At 40.6% G+C, this 27,859-nt stretch overlaps 1 long non-coding RNA gene across 2 annotated transcripts in view; it reads left to right on the top strand.

Annotated features, from left to right (window-relative positions):
* Positions 1-25,499, top strand: part of LOC120567321 — a 197,077-nt gene extending 171,578 nt beyond the window's left edge. The window contains exons 2-3 of one of the 2 annotated variants that reach the window (XR_005640541.1): positions 22,293-22,446; positions 24,082-25,499. This is a non-coding gene — a long non-coding RNA (uncharacterized LOC120567321). Of the gene's footprint in view, positions 1-22,292; positions 22,606-24,081 lie in introns of both variants that reach the window. The other variant, XR_005640540.1, reaches the window with a different exon arrangement.
* The last annotated feature ends 2,360 nt before the right edge of the window (positions 25,500-27,859 follow it).

The raw sequence follows: 27,859 nt of genomic DNA, 5'->3' as shown, positions 1-27,859 counted from the left end.
CAAGTCTGGAATGATTACAATTACAACCATGAGCTTAAAAAGGTCAAATGTACTGCACTGTGTTAAGGAGCTACTTCATACTCAACAACAGCAACAAAGACCCCTAACTGTACACCTGACAGAGGTCCTATAGATTGCACAAGCAGCGATGGGTCGGACTCTGTACTGATAATTGACTTCCTCCATCCTGATGTAAACATTTCCTTTCTTCCAGAATAGAAGCAAAAAATCATGTTTGCTGCAGTCATGGAAAAACAGTTTACTTGTTTTGATATGAATTAACTGATTCAGTTATTTAACTGTTCAAATGTGAATGAGAACATTTAATTAAATAATTATATTTAAAATATATGAATGTCAGAGTTCCCAGGTGGCCTAAAGACTTAAGGTGAATGAAAAACATCCCCAGTTCGAGTCCAACCAGAGACCTTTGTTGCATGTTTTCCCCTGATCTCTCCCTATATTTTCTGTAGTCTCTCTACTGTCAAATCTCAAATTAAGGACTAATTCCAGTTAGCATTATCCTTGAAATTCTAGTTTGATACAACCACTTGATCCTGAAGTAGCAGTTAAGCATTTTGCAATTCCTCTGTTGGAAAAATGTATTCGTTAAGGTTCCTTGTAGAACATTTGAAGGAGTTTATGTTTCTGGAAGGAAGTAGTGTTTAACTCAGTCATATCCGTTATAGGTTAGTTTAGAAAACGTTATTGTCCTCAGAGAGGCAATTTGTACACATAGACAAAGATATTTCACAAGAAAACTACATAGAGCAAACAACAACAACAGTGATGTTAACAGCACACAACCGTCCGAGCATCCTTGGTCAAGGCAATTCAAATCATGAATAAATAAATATATATTGCACCTTAGCCAATAAGGCTACCGCATCTTATTTAATTGTGTTATTACCAGTTAAATTACCAAAGAAATAGATATTAGCTGCCATTGCTAATGGATGCTACCAGAAAATGTGATTTTTAAAACAAAGCAAGAAGAGCAATGCACATCACATTTTCAAGTATACAAAGCGTGTTCTGCCTGACTGGCCGTTGCTCTTTTTCCGTGTGAGAACCATTGTGACCCAGTCAGGTATTGTTGCTCTTTGTTGAATAACAGATTCTAGGTGGCTTTAATGCGCCCTTTGGTTTTGAAAGTTGTCTTACCTGCGCATGTCAACCTTCAACTTAACTTCGAGTCACCAAAAGTGTTCTGGTTTTTCTGTGACATTGTTGAAATTAGTTGAATTATTGCGGTTACATTCAATCTTCCTCTTAATTAACATTACGCTTGATGGATTTGTTCATATCAAACATTTCCAGACTGTCATTATTCAACTAAAACACTATCTTCATTTAAAGATAATGACATGCAATAATGTGAGAAAGAGACACACACACACACACACACACACACACACACTGTACAGATAAGATGCCTTGCCTGTTTTTCACAGCTGTCTATAAGTGGAGTAGGGGCCCTAGATTTTGGGAGACAACTGAGCGATAGGACACTTCATCACGGTGGTTTGGGGAAGGTTCTCAGCTCTCTTCCCCACTGATAGCTCCAGTTTGTCTGGAAGAGGTTATGCTTTGTGATAGTCTGGCAGAATCATGGATTTGTCTTCTCGGACCAGTTGGAACCCGTACAGTGTATCGGGTTCTATCAGCATGTGGTTTCAATTTGATCCCTCACAAAACTGCTTTCATTTCGCTTGATCAATGTCAAACAGTACTAATGCTATTATTCTATGCATTATCAAAGTAACAACAGATGATATAAGTGGTTGACTTTCAACCAAGCGCACGGCTCTGGGTTGACATGTGCATGGTTAATGCTGCATCATGTTCTGGCTCCCTGACTGGTTCCTTGCTGGCATGTTTATGCCCTCACCACATGTGAGGACATTCATCATTTTCACATATAATAACACAGAGCATTGAATTTCCCCCTCTCGTTTTTACAAAGCTACCCCTGAGCTTAGTGCACAGTAGGCATCAGTCTGCCCGTCCATCTCACCAACTGCGGTGCTGATGGCTGGTCTAATTCAAGCAATATTTTGAGTTTCCAAAAAGCTGTGGGGGAGAGTCTGTGGCTGATGGCTCCACCCTGAGCTGAGCACCATCCATCTCTCCCCTTTCCCGTCGCCCGCCGCCCCTCTGCCGAGCGCCGCCCCACTTGAGATCCATTCGGGGAGCATATTTGCCAGATGACAGCGCGCTCTGTGTACCATCCATTATGGCTAAGGCAGATACATTGTCATCGGGAGCCTCTCATGCTGGCATAAATCCATGGTCAACAGTAAGTCTAGGTCAAGTGATTTATACACAGGGGCACGTCCGTACATACACTCGCCCCTCTCTTCTACAGACATATACATAAAGGCATGTTCAAATGAACATCTGCCATGCAACTGCCCAAGGCAAACTATGGAAACCTGTTACTGTACTCACAAGGGCTGTAATGGGAGTCTTGTTTAAAGTACAGAGGAATCTGGTCAAAGTCTGGCGGAGGTCACTTTTTGAGGAAATGCAGAGCCCGAGGGAGTGAGTGCGAGCAGTTCGCCTCCTCCCTACTCCTCTTTACAGAGGACAAGGAGGAGGTGGTACAGTGTGAATCGCACAGACATTTACACATTTAACACATGCAGCGTGGAAGCAGAGAGCTGTGCACAGACAGGGAAGATGAAGTGCTAAGCGCGTTGACCGTACTTGACCATAATCTCTGGATGAGAATTGAGGAGATTCAGTGTGTGTCCCGAAGGCTCACTTGTAACATGGCTGTAGAGCCTCTGGTAATACTTGTGCATTACAATATTCCAGAGAGGGACATCTCACTTGAGTCGATTGGTTTGTTCTCAAGGCCACCACAGTGTTAAATGTGCACAAAACCACTGTAACACCACACTTGAAGAATTGATACAACATTCACTCAATAAAAGGGGGTATTTCTGTCATAAATCACATATGAATCTCATCACCTAAAATAACAGCACAGCATGTATGCGCTGTAGCCTAAGTGTGGGTTTAAGGGGTTTCTAAAATAGCTAAATAACGTCATTTCCATCATACCAAACAGACAAGTGGTATGGCAAGAGTATTGGCGCTCTGTCAAAGTCACATCACAGCAGGGAGATGGACTGATCCTTCTGATATTGTCTACTGTCTGGTCGTTAAAAAATTCAACCGACAGTTGCTTGTCTTAGCCATCGTCGTCAGAGCCCCCTGTAGTACATCATCAGACATCAACAATATTGACTTCTGTTGAAGGTATTAGCTGTCAAGCTTTTATTTTGTTAAGGGATCAAGGTCCTTCATGTTCTTACCTAAATATAACTTTACTCCGTTGCACGTTTGAAATTGCTGGTGCAGGTGGTATTTCATTTATGAGAGCGCTCGAGACCCAGAATGCCTCGGCTTGACCGCTGGGCTTTGGAGGGATTATCTGATGAATTCGTGTTTTACAGCAGCTGTTAGTGAGAAGTCACCAGGGGTCTAAAAGTGGATGCGAAAGCACTCCACCAATTGTGCCATGTGGTCACTTTCATTTTTCATTTGTCTGAAAACTTACAATTAGCCCATTTATTTTAAAACTTTGCATTGCCTGGTTGGTAGAACTATACATGTTGAAGGTTTTGATTTAAATGGAATGGAAAAAGACTCCTACGCTGCGTGATAGCGGGGTCATATCAGACTACACCCAAAATTAAACGTCCTTAACCCTGTCTCCGAGAGCGTCAAGTTAATCTTGTGCATGTCTGCATTGATAAAGATCTCCTGCAAGACAACTATGCAGCACCTCTTAGGTCATTGGAGATTTTGATTTATGAGGCAGGAGGGGCCAGTATTGACAACCTGCTAATGCCCACTTGGACGCATGGATTGCCATCGTCATTCATAAGAGGCCAGCAGACCAAGACTATATGAGTCCGGGCTGAAAATGTCACCTGCATGCACAACCTTTTGCGCCCTAGAGTCCTTCTCAGAACTGTAAACTCTATCTTCCATGCCTCTGACCACTTCCATTGATGGCTTATGGCAGAATCCCACTAGCGATACCAGCCTTCCCCCACTTGACTGTAAATCAAACTGCTATCTAAAGCAGCAGGACTCAGCCTCAACGCTGGACAGCGTCATGTGGGAAATTCCCAGCGCAGCAGTATACCTGTGGAGATCCAACAAGACCATAAAGGTCGCAGGATACTCTTGGTAAACCACGTTTGGATTTCTGTTACATGGTGTGCAAGCAAAGAGGAAGCCGATCACCAGCCCCCCCTTCAGCGAGAAAAGCCTTGTTGACAGAGTTTAAATAATTGAAAGCCAATCGGCTCTGTAAATGAATATTGGGTTTAACAAAGAATAAACCCAAGTATATCAGAAATAATGCTTCTGGTCATGCCATTGAAATTGTTTAACCTGTAAATGAAGTGTGTTCAGAGCCCTTAATCCAAGATGAATCAAATTGATAACTGGTCTATACTACAATAAAATAAAAGCTGTTTGGCTCATTGGTATTACATGTGTATTATATAGAGATTTAAGCATTACATTAAGGGATTCACATTGTACAATGTATTTGCAAATGCAGAGATACTCAAACTGCAGGAATCAAAAATGTTGAAGAAAGTCTGAAAAACCTATCAACTGTATCCCTTATCTTTTGTGCTCGGACACCAAGGCGTCCCTGGTTTTTGGTTTAATGTGAAGTTTATGCTGATGGATACCACTGGCTCTAACTGACTCCGAGGCATTTTTGTGTCTGGTATGGCTGGCTTGCACTCTGCTTTGGCTCACCACAGGCTGATGTATATCCAGACTGCTGGATCTTTTAAATTATCTGTCACCATTGTCACAGCAAAATGGCAAAAGTGTCACTTTTAAGTTCCTGTTTTTTCACTTGATTTAAAGTGTCCATGGCTATGGAGTACACAGTTTATGCAGAGTGCATTCTGAGCCTTGTGACCCTTGAGCCGTGATAAGTATTATTATTACAATAGTAAAGCACAAAATGATCCTTTTTATCTTTCAGAAATCGTCTTACAACCCATTGAACTTGCAAGACATTATTGCCAGAACAGAATTTCAAGACTTTTAGCTGAAAAGCTCAGTATTACCTCACTGTTTTTGTGTTGAGATAAATAGTATTACCTCATCACAAGACCTATCTGTTAGAGGTCTGCTCAAATTGTTATTCAAATCTGTGACATTATGAGATATGATTTTATTATTTGGGTTGATTACAGACCATTATAAGCTGTGCCAGAGGCCTGTCAATGCCGATGCACTTTATCTGTATTCCAGAAAAGTCTTCGTAGATGTGTTTTCAGCCTGCAACAGTGATATGTCTGCAGCAGCTGGCCTCTGTACTGTGCCTGGCCTTTTACATGCAAACTGTCCACCACCTTCACTACACACACACACACACACCCTCCCCCAGGGAAGCGTCCTCTGAGTAATGAGACATAGCTGGGCCTATGTTCAACGTCCCGTCACTTAATGTGACATGAATCTCCTTTGCTATGTGTGATCGATCTATTTATTACCCTGTTTATGTAAAGCCAAGCAAAGTCTCCTGACGCGGGATTTCTTCAGCCTGAAATATCAATGGCCATCACTCACTTTTTATTGCTTTTTCTTGTCCTTTCTGGTCTTGTGGCATTTGTTTTGTGGTGTACTGTGGAAAGGATATAAGATATGGAACAACGCTGCAGAAGATCTGCAGGTATGTGTAGAATATATACCTGTATATGTCTTTGTATTGAATTCAATAGCCAAGAATAGAAGTCTCATAACGGGAGCAAATGTTCAAATCAGCTCAGCGTAATGTTTTCACACATTTTTACTGAACATATTCTACATTTTATATAAGCAAGAATGTATAAGTTAAATGAAGAACTTATTTTAAACAATTTGTAAGACATTTTTCTGTTTGTGACAGTAATTTAGCATAGAGAGAGTGTGAGGCATAAGTCTGCATATAGGTTGCTGTCTATTGTAACTTTTACAGTGCTTCCTAGCATTAAATAGTTGGTATATGCTGCTGCATTAATACCAATAATTAATAACTCGTACATTAAATACAATTCTGTTCTGCACTCTAACTCTAACTCTTCCTGTAACCTGAGTGACATTGTTACCATCTAATCTTTCCATTGTCACCAGCTGACATGTCCGTATCATCTCAGGAAGAGCAAATGTGAGTTTCAACATTTCAACATGTTATGTCAAAACTGATGGGTGTCCAAGTTTGTGGCATACACTGGAACTAAGTGATGGGTGTTACACTGTAAGCAGATTTGTTTAAATGCCAATTTTTTTCCTATGACCTGGCAAAACTATGATGTAGTGGATATCTAACAACTTTTTTTGTGAAATGAAACATGACAAGATTTAAACAGTGTTCACTTAATATTGATTCAAATAACTCTTTAGAAAAGTCAGTTGATTGTTTTGGGCCCCTAAGTAGCAAATGTATGGATACAGTTTGATGTGTGTTGTAATCTCATTTCATTACATGCAGAAAGGAAGCAAATGCTCTGCTTTGTCTTGCCTTTATTAGAGCCAGTGCAACATCTGGTCTTTCTAGCCCAGATCATCCACAGAGGTGTGCTGCATGCTCGTGTCCAAACCACCCTCCAGACCTGCCGTGTGCAACACTCGTATGAGCGCCAGGGCTTTTTGCTATCGTGCAGATGCCAGGCCTTCCTAAGAGGGCTTCTCGGGGCAATCCCAGTTACAAGCTCTGGTGTTAACCCGCTGGAGGACCCTTATCAGCTGCATGTCATGTTCGCATTTTCCTCGCAGTTCCGCCAACTCCCTCACCTCCCTCACCGTCATCTCAACACTCTCCTAAACTCCACCCTTGAAGGCCACTTTTATCTGAAGCACTAAAGTGGCAAACATATTTGTCCAGAGCTTTCCCACAGTCTCAGGAGTTGGAAACTGTACGAAGCTCCTGCATTGTTGCACAGAGCAGGAGTCAGAGTGTCCACATGGAGCCCCAGGTTTTGAGTGTGTCCATGGGGCCCCTCAATGTTGACGTCCCAGTTTCTGTAGAGGACCATATAGATATGTTTCCATGTTTTAGCACATTAAAGTGCCATAGTGTAGAGTTAGTTAGACTATTTTCCATTAGATACATTTTCAGATTAGATTTAGATTCTACCTTCCAGATTGTCATTTTAAAACATAAAAAAATCAAAAGGAAAACAAACTTGCAGGGATATGAATCTTGTTTGAGCTTAATAATCCACCACAGTGAACACTGATTGAACTTTTTATTATTATATTATTTTTTTTATTGAAACATTGCTGATTTATTTTTTCTTCCATTGTTGACATTGAGACACATTAAAGTTGTTGCCATCTATGCTTTCCATTTTATAACAGAACATGTTTGGTTCTTTGTTACAAACAAAAAAACGAATTGATTCATTTACAAAGCAGCCTCTTGTGTCTGTAACACCAATAAATCTTCTGATAATGCTTGATGGACACTGACAAAGTGGGCTTTTGACTCCCAGACCCCCACCCACCACAGACACCCCACTGAATCTGCTAATTACTGGGAACAATGAAAGAGAAGGAGGGGGGGGGAAAAAGCCAAGCAGGTAAAGTTTTATTGCTTGTGTTGGCAGGTCAAGTCAGTTCTTGAAACTTTGCTTTTTGTTGATGGGGGGAGTTGGCTTAGTTCGCCTCCCTTTGCCTTTGACTACGCTCAGGCCTTTTATGTTCTTCCTGTGGATTTTGGGCCACTGTCAGAGAGACTGAGAGAGGGTGTGAGGGAAATTTAAATGTGGCTCTCAAAAGGCTGAAAGAGAATATTGAGTGGCTGGTTTTCTTGTAGGGGAATATAGAATTTGTGTCCTAATTACTGGAGCTCAACCCAGCCTTCTGGAAAACACGTGAGTGTCTATTTTCTATATGCATGTTTACTCCTTTAATTTACTATAATTTGTTTTTCCTCTAAGTTGTTACATTTCAGTTTGATACCCCGGGATTAGTAGCATGTTGTATTGGTCTAATGAAATATATTTACCTAAAAATAAGGAAGTATCTAGAGTCATGGGCTGCAATGGTTCTGTTTTCACCAATCTTTTAATATTTTAAGTCATGGAAAACTCTTCTGGTGGCTCTTGTTGGCCATTATAGTGACACCCATCTCTGCCTTATGTTGGCACCTTTTTCCCTCTCTGGGGATTAGGAGCTGTCAATGTGCCCCTCTGCTCCACACACACACTTATACCCTGCACACACACTGCAGTAGCTGCTCAAATCTCTAGTTCTTAGGGCACTGTGTATGATAGTGACTGGGCGAGCTTGGGGCTTGATTAGTGCAGTTAGCCCTTCTAAGGCTCTGGCTGTTTACAGTGGATTACAGGGAGGGAGGCAGGGGTTAAGTCTACCCAGGCACCATGCCTCCCCCTCCTCCCTCTCTCCTTCCCCCCCCACAGGAGCCACTGCAGCAGGGCTGGCAGCTCGTCTGGGCTCCCCATCGCAAGGCCAGGCTGACAGGTAGCGGGATTTGGCAGAGCAGTTTGCATGAGAGCCAACAAGAAAAACTGAACATGGCGGATTAGTTTGGGATTATGTTGTCAGAGTTAGCCTTGACGGACAAACTGCAGAGGAATAAATTGCAATCTGTTTAAGGAGCACGCTGCCACGCAAACAGGAGAGGCATCGGCTCGTCTCACAGCCTGTCCAAAATGACAGGGAGGGGAGAAAATCATTAATAATTTATAAACAAAGTCCACGGCCATTACTGACGTCTGCCCACTCTGGCTGGACGAGACGTCTGGTTGTCTAACCCCTAACGTCAGGGACTGGTTCCTGTTAAATCTTAAAACCAAAAGTGACAAGGCATGTATCGAGATAAGAGGTTTTACTGGGAAGGGCTCGTAAACCGGCTATTTCTGTGATTTAAAGTCCAACATCCTATTTCTGATAAGGCATTGAGTGAGGAGCAGGTAGTAAGGTCTGGATTAGAAGGTCTGGACTAATTGTGGCATCTGCCACCTTAGACTGAGGTTTTAGTAAAGCTCTGGAAATTGCTTAAGTAGCTTTAATAAAGCCAGGGAGACTAATAAACAAAGCCCAGTATTTAGGTGCAAATTTACTGCAAATAGCACATAATGTGTTTTTTTGCAAATGTAAATCTCAAAGTTTTTTGGTAGCTCATAGCTTCTGCCGAGGGCTGGTTTATTTACAGTTTATTATATAATTTATTTGGTGTGTGCTCAGTTTTACTTTCATTGCACAAGCGGGACACATTTACCAATTTATTTGTATTTATGTTATGCATTCAGTGCGCTGTAGAAAAATATATATAAGTATTTTCATCCCAGAGAGGTTAACTCTCACTCTCATTTGAAAATAGTGTTGTTATTTCAATAATTTCCCTGCAAATGTTGCCTTTTTCAAAACAGGATTTGAAATAATTTGGGGCATTTAAAAATGAAGAGGGTTCTCCCTGACTCAGGTTAATTGGAAATGGGTGATTGTTAATGTCTCATGAGAAGAGTTCAGAAAAAAAGTTGAGGAAGTAATAGCTTTATGAATGAGAAACTCGCCCTTCGTCCAGCAGAAATAATTAAAAAGTACAAATGTCCTGCTGAAAGAGTAAACACACTGCAACAGCTACATTTCATTTCTCTCTGTTTTCATCTCACATCTGAGTCGCTCTTTATTGGAGAATTGAATTAGCTCGATTTGATGCAGCGTTGTCAAGCCGAGGACTGACTGGCATGGTAAAATGTATTAATGAGCTTTATTGCATTCTATCCTCTCCTACATCATTAGGAATGCTTGTCTGTATGTTAAACATATGAATATGCATCGGCATAGAGCATTTGCTCTCAGAGTTAGCAGCGAGCCAGCGTTGTGCCTTGAATAATAATCTAGCAGAGAAACGAACTGCATTTTCCTTGCCTTCGTCTTGTAATTAAAAGAAAGATAATTAGAACACATTTTGTTCTTTAATTTCATCACAAAACTGATTCTGAATGTCAAATTGTGCTCTGATTGAGGGAACTTAGAATTTGAGACGAGGTGGTATTTGATTATATGATAACAACTTCAGTGTTGCATGTTTAGATTAATTTAGTTATGCGTGTATTTGCGATCACAGTACTGTATATTGTAACACATCAGCAAATACATAGACAGAATAATGCGGTTTTACTATGTTAATTAAAAGTATAAGTTGCTGAGCAAATACATTAGACTGAGATATATTAAATGCCAGTCTGTTTTCCTGAACAAATCCAGTCCAGTCTTCCCAGTCACACTGACAGACTGAGGTCAGAAGTGGTCCCTGGATAAAGGTTAACAAATTACCACGATGCCTCTCACACACCTGATTGATGTTGGGTGGGGGAGGGGAATGTGTATAGGGGTTAGGTCAAGATAAGATAAGCATGGAGACAAAGCATTTACGTAAAAACAAATGTGTTTTAAAGCAAATAAAAGAGAAAAGTATGTAAGGCCAGACCTTTCTTTTGTGTGTGTGTGTGTGTGTGTGTGTAGTTATATTTGTGTGTGTTTGTTGTGGCAACTTCAACACAACCCTCTGACCAATGCCAGTAACCAGCAAAAATCGGATCCCACATGTCAAAACTGGAGCACTGCCTAATTAGAAGAAGCATTTAATTGATCCACTCAGAGCGCTTTTGTTCTTCTTCTTTTTCCTCAGTTCTCTTACCGCCTGTTCTCTCACTGTACGCTCCGGCTTTGCCCCGCAGAAGACCTCATTCAACACACACAAGTCGCCAACAAAAACAGCCGGCGATCCTCAAGAACAAAGACACAATCTGCACACATCAGGCAGCGTGTTATAAGAAAGGGTGACATGGCAGTGAAGGAAGGGAGGCTCCTGATTTACTGACAGGACAATTAGAGGGAGCAAATCTTCTATCTGAGCTAAATATTCCAGATAGGGTGGGCATGCAGCAGGGTGACGGACCCTCCAGGGGCGCCATGGGGGGTGTTCATGTTGACTGTTTTATCTGGGTGAAGGTGCGAGACATAGATGGGTCTGATTTCTTACTATTGCTCTGGTGTCTACAGAGCGGTTGCTGCTCATTGTGACTCAACACATTACAACACATAAAGTGACAGTCAGTAAATAGTTTAATTCCAAAGGGAGGTATCTACTACTGTAACTACTGCTCCAAAAACAGCAACAATCCTGTTGATCAACCCATCTACGTTTTTAAAAATCCGGAAAGATAGACCCTAGAAACCAAAATAGTTTCCAGGATCGACATAAAGCATTTTCGGAAGGGAGAATCAAACCCATAGGAGCAAGTTGAACATATTCCCTGCTCATCCACTCTCAGTCCTCATTGTAAATGAATAAATCAGCTACCTCCGTACATGCAACTTTTGACCTGTGGTGACGTCACTCACTGGAAATTACAGTTTCCATTTTCTCTTTGAAAATACCAAACGGTATTATCTTTGCTCTCCAGTGGAGGGAGGGTAAACAGAAGCATTGCAGAGTCATATGTCTCTTTAAATAAACTGCATTGTCCGATGATGTTTTAATGGGCAAACCGCGATCCCCTGGGCAGTGACCCTTCTGAGTGTGTTTCAGTTATGCACTCTGCACAGGGTGCTGAGATGTAATTGCTGTGTACATATGTCTCTGGTTTCTACACTGCAAGAAATGTCCAACTGAACGACTCTTTTAGTATTGTGATGTATAGAGAATTTAAAGCATTTCTTCCTTCAATACAAAATTCTAATTTCAGTTTGACTTTAATATGATACTTTTTAAAGTGGATGACTGACTCTAATATTCTCCCCACTTTATTCCCACATGGGGGGGTCCATTTCCCGTCAAAACAGAGAGAGTGTGCACAGAACAGACAACACAGGGATTTGTTTTCACCAGAGACCCCCACACCCTGAGCTTCAGTGATGTTTCTGTGGGAAGAAACAGAGGTATGCGCAAGAATGGGGGGACCACAAAGAGGATAAGAATCCTTTGAGGGGGGAACAGAGGATGAAGAAATGAGCAGGAGAGAGAAAAATGAGACAAAGTAACATAACTCAATATGTGCATGACTCCCCCCTCCCGTTTTACTTTTCTAGCTGAAACTAATGAATTTTTGCGGGAAGAGGAAATGCTTTAGGAATAGGTAAAAATTTCATCAAACACCGGATGTGTGCACTTGATTAGTGATTCAGACCAAAGCTAACTTTGGTAAGACAATATTACAAGAGGGCTCAAGGAAATGGCTAATGAGCAGCTAAGCTAACTTTGTCTCGCTCCAGAGCATACAGTCATCTGATTTTCTAGGCATCGAATCCTAATTGGATTGTGGAGAAGTGAAGAGGACAAAGAACATTTATCTTTCGCAATTATCAGGAATTCATGTCTTGGACAAATTTGCTAGCTTGCATTACAATTTGATTGAATTAACTATTGATGAGCAGCAGAAACCAATATAATTTCAATCTTCCGACCCTTAACAGTCAATAGATTATTCTGATTTTGGATATTAGAGGAAGCTTTGAAAGTCTTTTGTGATTTTTTATTTTTTTTTTACTTTCTTTTAAGTCATCTTTAATTTTTTCAGACTCAGTCTCTCTCGCTCTTTCCCTCTCAACACCTGTCTTCCATTAGGCTTTGGTGACCAGCTATTAGGGTATCCGCAGTGCACAAGCGATGCAGTAACGTACTCAACAGGCTGGAATCATTCACGAGCTGAAAGTGAGGGCGCAGTCTGAAGAAGATGTAAAGTAATATCCTGGCAGTGCATGAGGTCAGTCTTCCCCCTTTTACAGGCAACATGAAAAGATAAAAAAGTTCGAGCGTCGGTCACGAGACAGGGCTGGGTCTCTTTGTATCAATTAGGGTTCATCAGTTTAGATAATGTAACAGGGTGAGGTGAGGCTGCTGCAGAACATTTTAATCTAGTCTAATACACTGATTTAATTAGACAATAATGCATACATTCAGTGATATTTGCAGACACTAACAACTTTAAGGAGCGAGAGGATCATTGCTGCCACGTTAAGTCTCATGTTTCCATAAGGTCAGCTTTTCAAGAATGAAAAGCTTGATTCATAACTGACCATCAGGCATTTTTGAAATTTTCAAAGGGGTCATTAAAGGGTTTCGTAAGGCTTTTTTTTTTTTCTTCACAGGTTCAGTGGTGACAGTGATGTTTTGTCTACCCTCAGAGTGGAGAACAACTCAACAATTATTGTCTGTTTTGGCGTTGTCCACAGGTTGGGGTGCCAATTAACCCCAGATGGATAGAGTCGCCGACACGAGAGGTGACGTGAGGTGATTCGCCATCACTTTGGTATTAGTATCATAATGCAAGCTGACGGCGGGGATTTCAGAAGCAAGGGAGGGGAAGTGGGGGGTCCAGAGGGTTCGTGTTCAGGCCTCTTCTGTGAATCATGCAGCCTAGCGTGCGATCGGCACACTGCCCTCCTCTTGACTCCCTCATAAGCTCTGTTACAATAACACACTTGCCTTTCACTCCGGCCCTAACCCCAAACCTCTCCCGTCCAAAACTCCCCCCGTCCCCCACCACCCACCACCACCAACACTCCACTTCTATGACAAACAGAAATAGAGAAGAACTGTACCTACAGTTTTCTGTAAGATAAAAGCTGGAGGGTATTTCTTTCGGCCCCTGGCTTCCCTCAAAACTCCTTTACTATGTTAGCCTAACTGCGATGACAAAGATAATCTGTGTTATTATTATTATTCCCCACTTTAATTAATTTATCCCCGGGGCTGAACGCGGTAATAAGGAGCAGACGTCGACTGTTTCTACCCCACTCTACTTCCTTAACACTGAAGTCCCAACCAAGTTAAGTCAAGGTTAACAGTGCCATCTACAGTACAGAGGAAACTAGTCCACCGTGTGCTTTGATGATATTGATAATATGAGAGCTACAGACACAGACATATCTGAGGTATCAGCCATCTTGTACTGATGGGCTTTTACCTATTGTTGTTTAGGATGGGTTAAGCAACAGTGGCCCACTTTTTGGCAAATGCACTAAGGTACTACTACAACAAATCATTCACATCGATCATGTTTTTTGTGAAATTGTATAAAAAAAATGAGATACACAGCTATGAAATGGACGTATAGCTGTGTTGTAATATATAGACAGTGTTGGGGAGTAACAAGTTACATGTTACGGCGTTATGTAATGTAATTACAAAGATGGGAACTGTAATCCGTTACAGTTACTGGGAAAAAATATGTAATTAAATTACAGTTACCTATGAAAGTGTCCATGATTACATTACACTTAGACTTATTATTACGTTACATCTGAATATTTTCTGAAAAAAGCTAGGCTGTATGTTGAATAGTATTAGATTTCTGTCTGACATTTCCAGCCACATTTCAGTTGGTTGTCCTGTTTGAATATGCAGTGCCACCCTTCTGACAGTTAAATTGCCTCTCAAGCTGTCTGAGAGTTTCCGCTATGGCTACGGATAAAAACGCGTTCCAGTGCTGGAAATATAAAATCATAAAAATCATTTCATACAAAAATCTGAGAAGGTTTCGAATGTAACAATGCAATGCAAAGAATGTTTGCCAGTGGTTAAAATGCTATTGACGTCGAAAATGTCGATCTCCAACGCCAGGAAACATCTGCAGGTATGTAACTTAAGTTAGCTTACAGTAACAGCAAGCAGTCATATTAAATAAAGTAGGGAAGACATGCCTAGGCTTCTAATGTGTATTGAATATGTATTTTAGCACCATATTTTGCTTGGGGCATATCCAGTAGTTTATATTTAATCGCCATTCATAAAAAAAGTAATCAAAAAGTAATTAAATGTAATGCAATGTTACGTTACTTTGATAATGTAGTTATACAGACATAGATTCTGAAAGTTAATAAAATAAATAATGATTTCAAATGTTCTCTCTTTCATTCTTACATGATCGGACTAACAACCTGCACAGTACAACAGCTTTAACAACATGAGCCACAGCATCATTTTAAATTGCATAGTATTGCAGGAATGCCTCATGAAACATGCTTTACAAAAGAGTCCCACTTTTCTTGAAAGCAAAGGACCAGTTAATAAACAGCTGAAGTAAACACACAAAAAAATACAGTTATCAGGAAAAACAATGAATATATTGCGCATTCCTATTTTGAAATGTGATCAGACAATGTGGTTTTATTAAAATACAATTTTTGCAACATCTGGCCTTTTTATTTGAAGCCCTTTCAACCACGCCCACATGTCTCCGCCCCCAGGATAATGTTAAAAAAATAAAAGTGATAGGTCAACGGCAGGTAGTGTTGTGGCAAGATTTTCAGGATACAAAGATCTTTATGGCAATTCTTTAATGTCCAACTGTTGCTGACGTCCCACTGTTGCTGAACCCAACCAAAAACCAAGAAGTTACAGTTAAAATCCTGATGCTAGCTAATCTATTTTTATTTCCTGTACAAAGACATACAATCTTTCAATCCACAAGTCTGTCACTTTTAGAGCCATTCCTTATTGTGAGAAGTGCATAATCTGTATGATCACAAATACCAATCCTGATGCTGAGTTTAATTATTAGCACTCTTAATCAGCATAAAGCTGATTCCCAAGAGTATTCTTCATTGTGCTGTTTAAAGTATCTCAAAATGTAAAAAGATATCCATTCCAACCTCATTTCATCCATATGATTCCTATTAGAATATTCCTAACTAATTGTTTATCCATTGAAGCCTGACTGAGGTTAGATGAGTGACATGGACTAATTTACAGCTGACTCATTTAGCTCATCAGTGTCAGAGACTATATACAGGGATTCAGAGATTTACCATTTGCCTTGACGAGCGAGGGACAAAAAAAAAAAAAAGAGGCTAAAGACGGACCATTACTGTTTATCCTCAGCCTTACCACTACTGGCGATGGGCTTGCAAATATTATCCTATTCTCCTTAATCCACTGCACGACGCCGTGCTCACCCACTTACCGGAAGCTCCGACATTTACCTCGGGATTTGCCAGGGCTTGGGCTAGAGTGGCTGCGAGTGGGAAAGTGCTAATCTACAAGGCATATTCAGGATTAGTGTGGTGAGCCAGGTGACCCGAGGGCCTGAGATCTTATTGGCCGGAGGAGATGCAGGCCTGTGGTCCTTGGCTTTGGGGTTGACTGACGAGAGGAAACTAGGAAGGCGAGGGGTGTGTGGGGGGGGGGGGGTTCTCCCCATCTCTGCTTTCTCGTTGTTTCTCCCATTCATCTTTTTTTCTCTCTCTTTCTCCCCCTTTCTCTTATCCTTGCTTATCCACACTGTCTCTGAAGGAGCCCTGATGAGAATTCCACTAATCAGCTGAAGATTAACAGGGACTCAGACAACACTACATCTAATTCCCCCTTCACCGCCACTGGGGCAACAAGAGGCCCCACGCAGCACTACAGCACACCAGCACTGCAGCTCACTATCACATCTTTCTATTAGTTTTAGGTACGAGGTAGATATGCACTTGTTGATTGGGATATAACAGATCAGTATGAGCAAAATGTAGTCATTAACTTGCTCCATCATGCTAACTCTGCATAGAAATAATGTGTATAGGTGGGTATGTGTTTTGTTAAGTGTGTTTTTGAGGTATTACATAATTGCCGCCTGGATTTTGTATCTGTATATATATATATATATATATATATATATATATGTGTGTGTGTGTGTGTGTATATTTTGAAGTGCTACATTTTTGTATTGCTCAAAAGTCGTATGGATTTGGCTTGGGCAGACGAGCGCAACATTTTGACAGCGGTAAATCGGGATTTTGCATCCTGAGTCCTTGGTTTAGGCAACAAAAGCACTTTGGGTAAGGTTTAAGGAAAAGTGTGGTTTTGTCCTGCTCTTGCTTTAAGTCAGATTTTTTTAGTATTTACCAAGATGATGATCTTTTCCTAACCTAAACAATAACCATAATTAATGTTGATGTGCTTTAGTTGTAATAGGTGGATATAGTGTTGCAACAGCTCACACAATATACAATAAGTTTTTCTTAAAACGTACTTGCTGTTACAAGGTTGATCATGCATAATAAACACTTTTATATTAAATACTTTGACAGCAGTTTTGGAGCAAAAGTTTGGGATTCCAAGATATGGGAAAATTTAAGCTGGGGGAAATTACAGTAATAAATAATACTCTAAATGACTACAAATTGCTTCAGTGGAGTTCCTCAATAACCAAAAATATAAGATTAGTTGAAATGTATTTGGAAAAATTGTGATAATCAATAAATTGTACACGTACTTTACTTTATAGAGCAGAAATGCCAAATGTTTGCTAGTTTCAGCCTCTGAATTGTGAGGTTTCACCCCCAAATTGGTGAACAACGTGCTGTTCAAACGCAGCAAAGCTTAATGTTTTGGCCTCGATGTTTTCTTATTGTTCTGTCCAAGATGAGTATGTAAGCCTACGTGACTCCTCTGAGTGTAATCCTGTATGCTTGGATAAGAACACGATGGTCAGCTTGTGTTTTTCAAAGTGACACTAGCATCAGGAACTCATTCCTTTTAATTCCAAGGCTCACTGGCCAGGTCATGCTGGGCCACCCACAAAGCAAAAAAACTACTACTAAAAAAATCGGAACATCAAGAGTGTGCCGTTTCACACCACATGAGGTGGGATATGTGATATTTTAAAGTCAGAATGATTGCATCTGCTTTATATGAATGCCTCAAAACAATGCATGATGCCTGATGCACACTTCATGATATATTGGAGGTATCAAGGGTAAGTGGGTTACATTTTCAGTCTGGTTAAGTACATTTTGGCAGCAGTCCCGTGCTATCTCGGAGACAGGTTGGCTTCCCAGCCTCCCACAGTTTTGCAGTAATGAAGGAGCTGTCTTACCCAAACAAACAGGCTCTCTGGAGATGTACCTCAACTACCTCCTTAATCCAGGAAGTCTCTCTTATCTCCCCACAAATGGCCCGTAGTGAGGCACAGCACACTGCAATGTCATTCATCAGTTAGACCCCAGAGAGATGAGCAGGTACAATTGCTTCATGTCGGGAAAGTAAAAAGTGACAGCATGCACTCGGTTGGCGTGGATCAGGGCTACGAGCTTGGGTTTTTGTCGATCAGATGTCAATCTTTGTGTCACAATGCTGAATCCACATAGAATGGGGTGCTTTTATTTTCCATTGGCAGATATCAATACCTCTATTACTCAAGTCCCCCTGGTGTGGTGCTGCCGTCGTATTGGTCGTTGAGGATTTTAAGCTTATTCTACTGTGGCATTTGTCGTAAATCTTCCATGACAAGAGTCTGTTCAATACAGTTAACATAGCATGCTGTTAACTTAATAGGATTTTATCTATCACCAAACATTTTTGGATACTTGTATTTTTCATTATACATTTTGGCAGGCAAGCTTCTTTTTATATCACTTTGTTTTGACCAAAAGTAATTTTACATTTATTAATTATTTGGTAGCTATGAAATGCTATGAAGTGAAACGTTTGGTTTGATGCTTGTCCAAAGAGATGGAAGTGCCTGAAGGTGTTGACAAGAAGAAAATGGGAGCACAACATTGGGGGAGTGAGGACTGACAGCAGAGAAAAGTAATTTGTGGAGGAGTTGTGGCACTCGGCGCCACTCATTAGACAACTTCATAGAGAGCTAAAAGCTTTGCTTCTCCCACTGAACACACTCCCACACAAAGCTGACTGGACCATGTCAGGCACAGTGCTGTTGAATGAAAAGAAGGAATCTACTAAAAATGTTACTATTGTCCACATGGTGATTTAAAAAAACATTTGAATAATATGCTGTATGGTTTTAAAAAGATTTTAAAAGAGCAGGAAATGGAGTTAACATTAACAGACACACACACACACACACACACACACACATACACACAGAATCCAAACTTCAGGCAAACTTTAATATATATTTTTTTAAATCATTCACTTCCCAAATTACAGTTTTTTTCTACAATAGTTGGCAATGTCAGTATTGTCCCATAGGAATGAGGGTTTAGCTAACTATATTTGTATTACCTTTGGTAATATTTTGTAGGATACTATGAAAATGCCATAGCCATTAAACAAAAAATAAAACATTTTACTTCCATAATGCATAATGGTAAGAAAAAGGTAAGGTGTTTATCAGTTACATTCATAAATCTGTAAATAAAAAAATATATAAGTGTATCTTGTCTAATATCTTAGTTAATAATTTTGTAAGAAATAGAGACGCCAATGGGTAATTAAATAATGTATAAAAGAAATACAAATGAAGTAGGCTAAATTTAAAATAAATAACTGACTTGAAACCTATCTTTTTATTAACCTTTTTTCTACTAATATTCTTTTTTCCTTTTTACCGCTATCAAATGCAATCATAAAAGTGGCCTAAATTACTTCATTTTTCCCTAGACTTGCATATTTGCTGTGTAATGTTGATTTGATCAACATTTTTATTTTGCTACTGCAGTTTTTTCCCCTGTAGGTAACAGTTGTCATGTATATGTCTAGAATGTTAATTCAATATAAAAGGTTACAATATTAAGGTTACTGTGCTACTTACATAGGAAGAGCAAGGGACTACAAGCAAGAATAACATTTTTATGATAAACAAAAATAGTCATGCTATATTTGTGTTCTCTAGAGGCATTCCACGGTATGAAATTGTCTTGTCATTTGTTTCTATATTATAATTTGCACATCTTAATAAAATACCTTTTCTTTTTCAGCTCAGCTATGATGAAATTGTTCCCTCTCATCCTGTGTGTGTGTATGTGTGTGTGTGTGTGTGTGTGTGTGTGTGTGTGTGTGTGTGTGTGTGTGTGTGTGTGTGTGTGTGTGTGTGTGTGTGTGTGTGTGTTAAATAGCCAAGCAGTTTCCCATTACTATCAGTTACTCTGAGGCAGGTTTTGAGCCAGTTGCTAAGAGCTTTCATCCAACAGTGTTGATCGTTAATACTGATCTGTACATTTTTTCCAACTAAAGCTCTTATAAAGAGCTAAGACCATAAGACTGTGTTTGCGAGTTTAGTGACTACGCCAACAAGGCAACAAGGAGCTGGAGAGAATTGGAAACCGAGCGCGCAGCCGGTTCAGAAAGCTGAAAACAGCTGTGTTTTTACAACCACTGAAACACAACGCCAGAAATGATTTTTTTTTTTTTCTTCATCGGCTACCCATACTGCACCTGTCATTTCCATCACAGCCATGTGGTCACAAAGGGAGCAGTATATCTGTCAACAGGATCAAGTGCTCAATAGAGCCCGCAAGCCCCTCAATCCTTCAAGACACCCCCTCCACTGGCCTCAACAAAGCCCCAAAACCCCTCAACCTGGCCATCTCAGCCCAATTGACTCAGGAAATCCTCCCATTTTCTGTAAGGAAGATACTTCCCTCACCTGTCCAAACTGTCTAAACTACCTGCAGAGCAGTGTGTTACCAATACAGAGGCCATTTAGTAGCACTTGTCCAAAATTGGACATGCAAGTCTGTATTTTAACCTGACACTGAGCCATTTATTTTAGAAAACTTTAAGAAAAACATCCTGCTGCTGCCCCTGTGAAACTGTCCCTGTCTGGTTTGTTTGCAGTTTCTGAGTAAATGTCAGACTCAACATAAACTGTCTTGGAAACAACATTTACAAGAGTCAGTCAGTGGCGTAAGGTAGTTACCATGGGTTAGTAGTTACCAACACGATTAGGTGATCACATAATTCAATGCATAATCAGCCAAAGTCCGCATATCTATGCGGGGGCCGCATTTTTTCAAATACGCCACACTTTCGCCGCATAAATTGCCGATTTCCGCACAAAGTATGCGGGGCTTGCATGATTTCATAATCCTCGCATTTTCGTTGCAAAAAAGTCACATATATCTTAGCAGAAAGTTGAAAAATGTTGCGTTTACTTCACACAAAAGCAGCCATTTCCCCCTGTTGCCATGGGAATGTTATGAAGTGACGTTATGAAGTGAAGTTATGAAGTGACGTTATGAAGTGACGTAATTACGTGACGTGAACATCATCGAAAAGCAGGGTGTTGGGGGAATCATTTTTTTTTTCTCTTTATCATCAAACCGCAGTTTTTGCAAGTTCCCGCAATTTTTGCAAGTTCACGCAATTTCATTGCATAAATATCCTGCATATTCCATCACATTTTTTAAGAAAACGTGCCGCATATTCCATCGCATTTTTTAAGAAAACATGCCGCATAATCAAGGATTTTTGCCCGCAACAATTACAAAACAACTCTGCATTTTTCTGTAAGGACTGATTAGGCGTTCGGCTTGCAGATGTGCTCAGCTTGTCTTCATAGATTTTGCGCTTAAACTAGTTACCATATATTGTATTGTCTTGTCACATGATCAAATACTTTGACATTGGACAACATCAACATACACCCGGCAATAATCAAAGCATATCGATATACGACATAAATATTCATTTTATTATTATTATTTTCATTTAACATTAGTTTTTCTTTGAGCACAGGCCTATTTCCAAGGTGGCAATCTAAATCACTTTAAGGGGCCCGTTCTCCGCCCAACACATTATTGCAGGGCCCGTTCTCTCTATAGGCCCCAGTGCAACCCAGCTACATGCGCTCTATATTTACACCCCTGGTGTCATTTCACGGCGGAGGGATAAGGCAAATAAAAACTCCCTGTCCCTCTTAAAGAAACGTGTCATCGTTGCTCAGCTCTAAACTTAACATGAGCGTTAAAAAGCCCAGGTCTTATGATCCTCAGGTCCAACACGAGTGTTACAGGGTAGGCACCCTCCGAGGTAAAAAATAAAACCAAAGAAGAGGAAAGGAAGCAGAGACTGGCTCGACCCGCTGGGGATTAAGGAGGGGTCACAGTGGATCAGCTGGGTCTTCCTCTCCCACAGAGGAGGGAAAACAAATATTAATCACCTCTAGCACTTCACACACAATGGGCCCCGAGATGCAAGGGCAGGAGGGCTGGCCGAGAAGAAGACACAGGCCTCAACAACTAATGAAAAAATCCCGTAGGGGCCGTGCCATGGTGGGGCCGATACTCTCAGGACACCTTAGTGTGTGAATGTATGTCTCTAGTGTTTGAATTCAGTTGCACTTATACGTGCGGGTGATGTTGAGTGGGCATAAGGGATCTCTTCTGATGAATGTAGTGTAGATAATTCTGCATTAAGAGCATGTTTACATCTAAGAAGTGCATATGTTTATAAGTGCCCACTGTGTGTGGGAAAGGCAATGGGCGATCGAGAGAGAGATGAAAATGAGTGTTAAACAGCGAAAGTAACTGGAATGTGTGTTTGTTTATTCTTTTCCTAGTTGGCAACATGCTCCATCCACGCTCCTCTTCCTCCCAAACCTCCCCCCCACCCTTCGTCCATGAGGCATCTCACGAGTGGCAACGACGAACCCCACCTGGCATACTGGTGACGGCGCCATCTGGTCGCGGCCAAGGCTCGCCATCGGGCCCGCAGTCAGTACCCACAGTGCCAGTGTGGTGTTGTTTAATGAGCGCATATGAGCAAACATTTGACTGCCAGGTGGCGTTGCCGCCACACCATGCCGACCAGGCAGGGTTCTGCCATTGCCGTTCAAACCCGAGGGCATCAAAGGGGGGCCTTGGATTTCCAAAGTAACTAAGCCATAATCCACCCCCTTATTGGTCCCATTCATATTGAAATACATGATCAGAGGAGCTGAGGAGGCCCTAATCTTGCCAATGAGCGGTCCGGCACAGCTGCAGGGATAAAGTCAGAGTATGAGACCACCAGTATATTAGAAAAACTCAGGCCTTGCTGATTGGATTAGGGGAGATGAGGGCGGGGGGGCCTCAGGGGTGAGGAAATGTCATCTCCCAGCGTTGTGTGTGGCGTGGCGGGTTTGTTGTTGGCGTCCGAGAATTAGGAGGTGGGGCAGACACACTTTGTCCCCGGGTTCGGTGACCCGCAAAAGAGAAATTGGAGGGGGTGAGACGAAGAATAGCGACAACAAAATGGAAAGCAATGGCAAAGGCTGAATGTGTGGAGTCAGGCCTTGATAGCTACTCCCAGCCGCCCAGCATGAGATCGTCTGGTATGAAGTTGTAGCATGGCAGTTTTAAGGAGGGAAAAGAGAGAGAGAGAGAGAGAGAGAGAGAGAGAGAGAGAGAGAGAGAGAGAGAGAGAGAGAGGACTAAACCGGGCATTAGCTGTCGACTTAAAGGTTTGTGCTGGATCCTCTGGTAGGAAGAGCCGCCCCGTTTAAGTGTGATTGAGCGTGGCTTAGATGGGGATCAATGGTTATCCTCTCGACTGTTTTGTTTTGAGGTTTCTTTTCTGTATTTACTGTGAGGAAAAGGAGAAGCCATTTTGTTTCACAAAGCAGAAGCCAAATATTTCCATAGTCGTATGTCTGGCACTGACAATGTGATTTATTCATTTAAAACGACAAATACATCTCAAACGCAAACCTCACCCTTTATAACTGTAACACACTTGATTCATCTCTAGTTTCAACAAAGATTATAAAAGCATTCAGCCTTTAAATACTGTACACTCTGACTGGATCATCCCCTGGTGCTATTTTGAGAGTACGATAGAAATTATATCATATCAAATACACACCCCCCCATTACTGATGTGTCGTTCAATCTGCAGGCAGTACAAAGTTATATACTTTGCTTTTTAAAAGGATGTATTCAGAACAACAAATGCTTTAAAAATGTTCTGTCAGAAAGAAGTTGTGTCATAGAACGCACAGATGTGTTAAAAAGTGCTGATAATTAACTTCAGTAGAAACAAAAGTGCTGGACTTGATTCCTTTCTCCTGTTTATGTCGTGTTTATGTCAGCACAAAACAGACCGAATAAAATTTCAATGTTCGGCTATACTTCTCTGATCCTTGAGTATAAAATTCCATTAGTGCATATACAAAATAATAATAATAAAAGCATACAAAGTCTGATATATATATCCAAAGTATATTGTACAGTTTTAAGCCAAAAAAGAGAAGCAAATACAGACAAAATATATTTCTGTGTGATATCCATATCATACAACAATGTGGCCATTCTCTGGCCATCTATTGCACTTTGTGATTAAAGTGATTCTGCATCCATTTTCTCCTCCAGACTCTGCACACAGCCTCCGCTGATCTGACGATGGATTTTTGGCTCTTGGTACACCTGCCCAAGATGTTTACTCTGGATTGACACTTAGCCTGCTGGGAGGATAGGGTTGTAGAGACAGACTTGAGTCTGTTCCACATTCCCTCATCTTAACAACCTGTTCACGGAATATATCAAATAAGTGGACCGTCCATAATACGATAAACATACTTATATTATCAGTGTTGGTATATAAATTTCAAATATTATAAACCAAAGTGTTTCTGTGCTATAAATGATTGCCATAACAAATGATTTAAAATGCACATATTACATATGGAGGACACATGTGTATTCCTCCACAGACACATATGACCAAATGTGCCCATGCACTTTCATAGACTCAAACACACACACACACACACACACACACACACACACACACACACACACACACACACACACACACACACACACACACACACACACACACACACACACACACACAGGTGGGACATCTCATCTTAGTCATTCTTGTAGATGGCAGACTTTCATAGAATCCATCTGCAAATTCATCCAGCCACACTGGAAAAACGTCACTACTTCTGCATATGACTGTGGATGTAGTATGCCAGTATGCACATTTCTAATGTGTTAAAGATCAAATTTGGATCCAGGAAAAGATATATTATAATCAGACTGAACAGACCAAACACAAATGAAAACTTTAATTTCAGTGGAATCAAGTTACATTGTGTCTTTTGGTTTTAGTTGTCAAGACTGATTTGAAGACGGTCTCTTAACTCCCATTTCCCCAAACTGGATCCCCACTGGGTCCAAATGGGACTGTTGTGTAGCTACCTTGACCTCTGCTCTGTCTGTAGAAACTGCCTGGTGACAATATTGACACTGTCCAAATGCATAACTACGTTTTATATGAGGACAGTATATGTTCACATTAAAATATAACAAAATGCATACAGATTAATGACTTGATTTTTGCATTTGGTATAGATAGACATTGTTGACAGTGCACAAGGATATTAGGAGACTAACACAGTTACAAATCAATGCAAATTCAGAATTGTTTTTGTTTTGTTTTTCAAAATTGCAACTGTGTAAAAATTGTGCAGAAATGTAGCCTACACTTATTTATTACTGCCAAATTAATAATAATAAATATTTAACGGTGCACAGCACTTGTAGCATAAAATATGGCATTGATCAAGATAGACTGTTTCGTCTATAAATTACTCACGCTGATAAAGTATCACAACAGAATTTTTTCCCCTTTTGTTTGTGGTGTTGTTCCTCATATCAATACATATTGTGTCACGCATTGCCTGATTAGGGTGGGTTTTTGCTGATTAATTCATCCTTTCAATACGCTGATTTATCCTAGAGAATATGTATACAATGGGTCATCCTGCTTCAAGAGATGCTATTCCTAAAAGACTTATGACATAGTGTTTGTGTTTTTGAAAATTAATAAAAATTTACATTTTGTCAGGGGTTTTCCCTCATTGCCAAACATGCAAATGCAAAATAACATTGGTATGTATTTTAATGGCCTTTAAAAATGTACATCATTTGAGGCTACATCACTGTATCCATCATGTCATATTATCTCCGTAAGTGTGCCGTAAGGGTCACCCGAGTCCAAACAAATGTGGACTGTGGTCCCTGTGGGCTAAGTGAGCCAGCTCAACAATGCTTTTGTCCCTCAGAGGGATCTACAGTTGATTAAGTACCATGTTGAGAGAGTGGAGCAGTTGCTGAACAAATACGAAAATGTCCACAGCAACAATGGTCGGTCAAGTGCCAAAGCTCATTATCCACTGTGCACAGCATTCCTTTTCACAATTTGAAAAATGTACATTTACAGGAAGCATTATGCAAGGCCTGCAGTGGGCGGCCCAAGCTAGGTAAGAGCTGTAATACAGTTATTTACTGGAAACTGTTGTTCAGGATCAGATCTCTTTCAAGTGCATCAACAAAATAACAGGACAGATTTAATGATCTGTTTTGATCCATTTTGTGAAGAAAGAATAATAATAGAAGAATAATCAACTTATTGAGTTCTTGCTTCTTCATCTTTGTTCACAAATATTTAATGTATAATTGAGTTGTTAAAAAAGTCTAGATAAAAAGTCTAATATATACAATGAAAGTGTTCAGTTTCACTCCACAGTCCCCCCAAAAAAGAAAATATATATATTAATCAAAAGATTTTTAAATATGAAGGAAAGCTAGCATGAAAGAAAAAATTGACTTGCAGTTTTTCCAAATTAGTTAGGCCTCTTTTGGCATGGCTTTGGCTGATGACAGGACACCCCGCATTTAGCATTAGCATACTAATTCACAGTGTAAAGAACATGTCGATATTTTCCTGACTTGACTTAATTATAGCCACGTAAATTTCCCTTGTCAGCATTGCAAGGGTTTTGGTACTATTACTTCTCAAGATCACAGCATGTGCTATAAGGCAGACTGCAAATTTCCAGCCCCAGTGCGTTCTGGGATTTGGGTGACAGTTTGTGTCAGCAGCGTCTTCTACCTGTCGTCAAGGAGCGGCAGCTATCCTTCTTCCTCTTTTCTCTGCTACTGAGCAGCTGAGACAGGGGAGAAGGTTCATGTTTTGGCTCCTTGTATCAGAAGATTCCTCGCTGGGTGACATTTCTCTGTAATGCTGAGGAGGCCCACAGCTATTTATCTCCATCTCTGCACCTTTTGGAATTGGCAACATCCCATCTTGCTAGTGATCCCTCAATCAACAGCTGAGTGCCTGGGTATCTGACTGTAGCTGTGACAGTTGTATATTCTTACATGCTGAAATAGCAGCGAGTGAGTGAGTTAGTGAGTGAGTAGGTGAGTGAGTGAGTGTTGAATTTGTCAGGGTACCACCATGTTTAGTGAGCAGTGAGGTCTTCAAGGGTACAAAATGGCAAGCAGGAGTGTGATACCACAAATGTCCCAAATCTCCAAACAGCCACAGGATCACTATGGAGTTTTAGAGTAGATTCAGTATTCAGTGTTATTGATTTTGAGATAGATTTGGCGACAAATTATGGTAAATGCCACAGTAATCAGACCTTAATTCAAAGCTTAAAGGTGCAATATGTAATACTGACAGCTAGTGTTTAAAATAGTTACTGCAGTACAAATTAAAAATACTGGAGAGAGTCATATCCCCGCTAAAAATAACTCTACCTTGCCGTCCTCTCCACCCGACTGAACACACTTTATTGGCTTAGAATTATGGCAACAATCGCTAAACACACTGCAATCTCACAGTCCTTTCTCCCCAATTTACAGCCCCCCTCTCTTGGCCTAAAATAACTCACTGTTGTCGGCTACGGCCGCTGAACAGGCTACACGTTGTAAACAGCCGTGGCACGCTTGCCTGGTCCTCCACCGGGATTTGTAATGTCTCTGGTCATGCAACTGTTAGAAACATGCAGTTTTTTTTAGGTCGGGTAGAATCTATGTCCGTTTGTTTGTTTGCTGCTTTCATGGCTGTACTAACATTACAGCTGTAGCGCGCTGGGTTTACGTTTTTACAGGTAACATTATATCTGGTAACCTGGCCTGGCTGTCAAACAGGGCAGTTGATAAGAACACACAGGCCAAAATACAAACTGAAATTCCGTCACGGAATGGAAATTTCAAAAGGAGAAATAACTGGCATTAGCAAATAAGCTTCTGAAAACTGAAATCAAAATATCTGGCCAAATGTTTGATTATTAGTCAGAAGCAGCACAGAAAGGAGCATCTAGTTCGGTCGAGTTAGCCAAGTTGCATA

This window comes from Perca fluviatilis, chromosome 10, assembly GCF_010015445.1.
Source record: "Perca fluviatilis chromosome 10, GENO_Pfluv_1.0, whole genome shotgun sequence".
NCBI classification, from domain to species: Eukaryota; Metazoa; Chordata; class Actinopteri; order Perciformes; family Percidae; genus Perca; species Perca fluviatilis.
The sequence above is the reverse complement of the archived record's forward strand: the minus strand, read 5'-3'. Positions and strand labels throughout refer to the sequence as shown.